The following is a 6360-nucleotide window of genomic DNA, read 5'->3' on the forward strand; positions in this document are numbered from 1 at the left end:
TTATATACTCGTGTATTTCTTTATTACATTGGTCTCAGTATTCAGTACCTCAACTATTATACTGAGTCAAATTTGGCTTTCTTACAGACAGGATGCACAAAGTAAAATATCAGCAATTAAGACTCTCAGTAAATTCAGCTTCACATTCAGCTGTTAAAAAAAAAAGACAACCCAAACAACAAGCCTACTGACAAATATTACTCTCCCATAATTCAAGTCCCACAATAAGACAGCTGTGAATGTTTTCCTTAATAGTTCTTTCTTTTCCTGCACTTCTGTCAGAACAAGTGACTGACAAAGGCTGACTCCAGCAGGGAAAACTGGAATGTCAAATGTACTCACATTTCTAAAAAATAAAATGCTGCTTCAACTAGCTCATGTGAAGGACTTTACAACAGGCTTTATAACAATCCAGAACTCAGAGCAGTATTTGCTTACTGTGGTGTGATGAGTAAGCCAGACTTTGTACAACTGCTTACATAGACTCTCTACCATAGCCCTTTGATTTCAGTAATTTAAAACAAAAAAAAACTTGCCATCCACCACCTCTTGGCTGCTTTCTGTCTGATTCATACAGTTTAACTTGCTCTTTCTAGATAGTAAATACCATAGTGCGGATAAGGAGGACAGATATTGCTGGGGTTTAAGTCACCTTGTCCTAGAGAAAAATTTACATAGATGATTTACATACTCAGGGGATGATCGGTGATACTTTCACTGTTAAATGGTTTTATGTATTTATATATGACCAAAATCCTGGTAAAGTACATAAACCTGATCAAGTGCCCAGGTGTCCTAGAGACAGATATTTGTCTTGATTTTTTTAATATGTTTTCATTAGAAAGGATAAGGCCAGTTTAATTCACTTGAACCTATTGAGAAAAAAAGGTACTGTTGAAATCATAAACAGGCTTTTGAGTTGGTTGGTTGGTTGTTTTTTTTTACTGTAGTGAATCTGTCCAGCTCTGTCATGTCACCTTATGGTACATATTCTTACCCATATTTATTCACGGGCATATGCAATCCCTGACGACTTAATAACAATAGAAGTCAAAAAACACAGCCAAATCCTGGAGAGCTCAGCCTGTCTGGAAACATGCTGAACATGCACAGTGGCTGCTGGCAATTCAGGTGATGAATTCATCACATCAGCCAGAGAATGCTATACCTTCAGGTTAAATGAAACTCTAAACAACCAGCTTGTACAATCACTTTTATTTTTAAGTCATGTCATGAGAGACAATAGACAGTCATTTTGGCTGAGAACTCTTTCTCAACACGAGAGAAGACACTCACAGAAATAGATGCAACCCAGTGGTTAACAAGAATTTAAACTCTTTGTACATGAGAAAACAGTACAAGAATCTTAGAACAGAAGTCATGATTTCATGTAAATATTTAGTATAAAAGCCTGGACAACTCCATACCAGCCATATCATCCAGTTTTTTATCTGCGAGAGTCAAACTGACTAAATAATGGAAGCAATATTTATTAGAATCTCAGGCTGTTTCTCACGTGCACTGAATTGCCCAACATGGGCTATGGCATGGCCTTTCTCATGGTCTGCATTATTCCTTGGTGGAATGCCTTGTATAAGAGAAAAAGAGATTACGGTACGGCAGATTTTGGTGGTGCTCCTTACAGTGGAAGCAACTGTCACGTGATGGGATCCAAATCTCATCCCCAAGTTTGGGTGGCACTACAATATTTGTTCTTTCTTTAAAGCTCTACAAGCTGAAGATGAATAAACACACTGGTATTATGACTCTTCAGAAGTGACCATTCTTGCCCTGAAGTGAACTTCAAAAGGTAAGTGCCAGGGACTCAAAAGTTAGAAAACAAAGAAATATACTTCATTATTTATGGAGACTTTATACATCATCCTGAGAAGAAATTGACAGTTTTGCTTTGGGACTGTTCAGAGGGACTGGAAATGGTGCAGGTTGAAATGTCCATTTGTGAGTGCATCTGGTGCCAATGGACTTTTTAATGGGGCATGGAATTCCTCCAGCAGTGGAGGTGACCCTCTTTAGAGGGAGTATGAAAGAGATGAACATCAGCGGGAGAGAGAGAGCAGAAATTAGAAAATAGTACTTTGCTTTGAAAGAGGCCATAAAGCATGATGGGTTTGAAACTTTATCTTCTTGTTGCCAGCATTTTAGTAGGCCATTAGACTGGACTGTCTGATGGAGCTGTCCTGAGGGGCACAATCTCTTTTCATTCAGGACTGAGAAAAAACCGGGGGCCAAGGAATGAAAAAGCGCCTCTGAACATGTTGCCAAGCTGTGCTGCCCTCTGAAGGTGAGCACACACTACTTGGATTTACTTCAGCAGTGGAAAAGATACCCTGACTAATCCTGCTCTGAAACTGGGGCATGAGAGGAGACAACTGATAGTTTCCAAGGAACAGGAGGAGTAGGGGAAGGAGACGAGTACAAGGCAAACTACCCAGCATATGCAGTAAACTTAGTCACAGGGGAAAGTATTAGCCTGCGTCCACCTCATGTAACAGGTGACCTATTGGCTTACCTGCTGGCAATTGCCTGTGGCCTAGGACACATGCAGGCTCCTGTATCCTGTGTGTTAGCCACCCCAGAGCACTTGGTGAGATCCCTTTAACACTTTGGCTCGTCTTGTAACGTGGCAGAAAACCTGCAGAGCCCCAGCCATGCTGCATGACCTTCTGGTGATGGAAGAGACCAGGGCCCACTGGGGAGTTCATTGGCACAGTGAATAAAACTGACTTGGGTTCCTAGCCAGACTATTTCTGCTACTGGAAAATTATTAATGAAGTCTCCATAGTAAGGCCACCAAGTTCTATTTATTATTTTTTTATTTCTTCCTGTGGGAAAAAAAAATGGGAAACCATACAAAGAACCATGGGAAACACCATATACATGGAAAAAACAATTGTGACCAACGCAAGAGTCGCTTGATGGAACCTCCTTCCCCTCTTGCACATGAAATACACAACAGACAAGTTTATGGAAACCCAGGACTCTGTCTCACCCCATGCTATGCCTACTCAGCTCCCTTCTTGCAGGCTGAGCTCATCTCAGCAGTAGGCACAGGGATCAGCACTCCTGTTCTGCCCTAGTCCTGAGCGAGCTGCTTTGTGGAGACCCGAGCTCGCATCCCAATTCTGTGATTGCGGTGTCATGGTCAGTGCTGATCATAGTCCTGGCTGCTTGGATTATTCTGGACCAGTGTTTCAGAGGCGCCTCCTCACGCTATTACTCCTCCATGTAATTTCAGCTACATCTTGGCAATCAAGAGTCATCTACCCCTACTTCTACCTCAACCCACGTATTCCTCCACACAGTGCTCAAAAGCTCCAAGGTAAGCACTAGACAAGATCCCTAGCACAAATCTACAGGTTATCAAAACTCTCCCTAACCTGGACTTGTATACGAGTCAAAGCCCATTAACTTTTCAAGGTGACCCTATCATGACCACATCTTGCCTTATTTCTCCATGTGCCTTTCAAAAGACTACCAGGGTAAAAATACTACTCTAATTAATTCCTGTGTTAATTCAGACAACAAGAAAGTTCTAACCAAAGAGCAAAAAGAAGTGAACTATGGGTTAAAAAGAAAAACATGCAAATATACATAAATGAAGCTTATAAGAAATGTACTCAACTTTAGAAAGACACTTTGCTCACAGCTTTCAAAAGCTATCGGTACTACTGGCTTCTGGGCCTCATCACATGCTGCGAAGACATACCAAGCCTACTGTCAGTTTTATAACCCACTGCTTAGACAAGACAGGGCAGCTGTTGACCAAAACGTTTGACAACATGTGTCCAACCCCAGAATAGAATAGTTGTGACATATTTTACAGCTGAATTATCTTGGTAATTGCAACTTCTTGCAATACATAAAAGCTAACATTACCAAGAATAAGAGTCTGAAAAGTCTTGCTAGTAATTCTAAACCTGTCTTCACACTTCACGGCTATTCTTCATCACTAAATCCCCTGCCTAGCATCCTCCATAAACATGCACCCAGAATGTCCTCTAATACCTGACCCAAATAGCAACATTTTATGTCCTCCAGATACCAGCCGAGCAAAGCAAAATAAACCCATGTTTTTGATGACTGTCTTCAGTGTTTGTTAGTAAATAAATCCTGAGGTAAACTGGTCTTGAAAAAACAATTATAGCCCACTAGTGGTCTATAACTAACCAATGTGGCCTCTCTTCTAGACAATGACTTCTCATAGGCATGCCACAGAATGGAAATGGTAGTATCTAGGCCCTTGCAGATTTGGAAAGCCTTACTTCTAACATGCCACCAAGTCTTTGCTAAGTGCAGACCACCACAGAGGATTTTCATCAGGTCCACTTTGAATACTCCAAGCTGCTCCGAAACCGGAGTACTAAACATGCGAATGGGGCAAAACACAAGATTGCTGTTCTGTAAAACTTCCGTGCAACATTTGCTGTAACAGCTGGGACACAATTTGTTGCAACAAAGGAACTTTTATCACGTCTTAGGTAATTAAAGAGCTGTAAACAGAAACTGAAGGGTTTGAGTGAAGATTCCTGTCACCTGAAGGCAAGAAACTACCCTCTGGGGTTTCCCTTGGGTAAAACTTTATAGTGGATTGGATTTAGGCATTAGTAGGTTCTCACAAAGTTAAGAACAGCTGGTGAGGTTATCCCATTCTTTTAACTAACAGAAGAAAATAGGAATGGAAAAATACCTCAGACTTCATTGGCCCAACATTTCTAACTGTCAGTTGCATCAAAGGGAAGCACAACAACCTGCGGTACACCCGTAAGACAAAAAACATGTTTAAATTTACCAATGCATTGATTTGATTTGTTTTTCAAGCTAGGGTCAGCTTACAAATCATGGGCCACTTAAACATCTACATCAATTCTCTGTGTCTTAAGAATTAGAATGAACATTGACTGATAGCACAAGTAATTTTGCCAAGAGATTATGGATTAATGTAACACCTGTTTTCGTCTCTATTCCCATCTTTCTACGTATCTTGACAGACAGACACAAACTCGGAGGAATAGTTCCTAGCCTACAAAACCATCCTACTGTGAAGAATAGTGGCACTTATCTGAGGAAGAACATGTAGAAATGTTTAAAGAATCTGACTCAAACCCTCTAACAGTACACAGCCATGCAATTGGTTTAATTTCTGAAACATTTCAGTTACACCATAGTCTTTGGTTTAAGTCCTACATTTTTGTCATGCAGAAGAACTTAATATGATCACTACCAAGCTGGAAGCCTCACAACAGAATGAATCTCTAATACAATTACCCTTTGGTCAAGAGAAGACAGTAATCAGAATGTTTTGCAGGTTGTATATTGAAAACCTTTGATCAAGGTCAAGGTCCAGCAACCTATCTTGAAATACAAGTAAGTCATCAGCTGAATTTCCTGCTGCAGGAAAGTTAAAAGTTGGTTTCTGGACTTGGAACCACATTCTCAGACCACAGACCTCCTGCTCTGTGAAAGTTGCTCTGAATAAGCTCCAGATGTGTGGGCTGTGGCAACCCCTCCGCACAGCACCAAATACCTCCGCTGTCAAAAAGTACCTGCCTGCAATTTGTGCGTACCAGGTAGCTGGCTGGATCATATCACAGGTATAGCTCCAGGGAGCTGCAAAAAGCCCCATACTGCTCCAAAGCAAAGCAGTTTTCTTTTGCCAAAAAATTAAATATTTATTTACAAATTAAATTAGGTAGCTGAAATTTTTAAAAGCTGTTAAATGCAATACTGTAAATGTGAAATGAAGCACCAGTTCAGGAAATGTAACACAGGAGAAAAAAAACGAAATGATTCAATACTGTAAAGAAAAAAATAAACCTGTGATACGTAGTCCTTTTGGAGGAGAGTTAGTAACCTTTTAACACTTCGCAGGGAAGTCAGCACAGCCACCTCCTTCTTTTAGCAGGTATGTGGCATTTTCAGCTGATCAGCAAAAAATCAGATGCTATACATAAAGCACTGTAACTTTTGGCCTCATCGCATTTCATAAACTAAGCAGGATCAGGACAGGAATCCTTGCAGTCCATCAGCTAACCAGTATAAACCCAGTAAAAATGTGTATAAGACACGAAGCAAGCAAATCCTGAGTAGTTACCAAGCAAATCCAACTGTAACTGCACTGCTGTACTGTGTAGGTGGCAATTTTCAGCCAAGACGCGTATCCTTATCACTAGTGGCCACTATGACAAATGCGGACAGTTGCCCCAGTGGCTGTCCAGCATGTCATTAACGAATATCTTCTCCACTAATTATCTGCTGTAATTCTAGCCAAACATAGTCCTATTCTGCTTCCCAACTGCTAGTTAGCACAGTCGCAGGCGGTTTTAGCAGTTACTGGCTTTT

The sequence above is a fragment of the Pezoporus flaviventris genome, unplaced genomic scaffold (assembly GCF_033815535.1).
Source record: "Pezoporus flaviventris isolate CSIRO_AGI_PZ_B2104156 unplaced genomic scaffold, CSIRO_AGI_Pfla_v1 ptg000007l, whole genome shotgun sequence".
Taxonomy (NCBI): domain Eukaryota; kingdom Metazoa; phylum Chordata; class Aves; order Psittaciformes; family Psittacidae; genus Pezoporus; species Pezoporus flaviventris.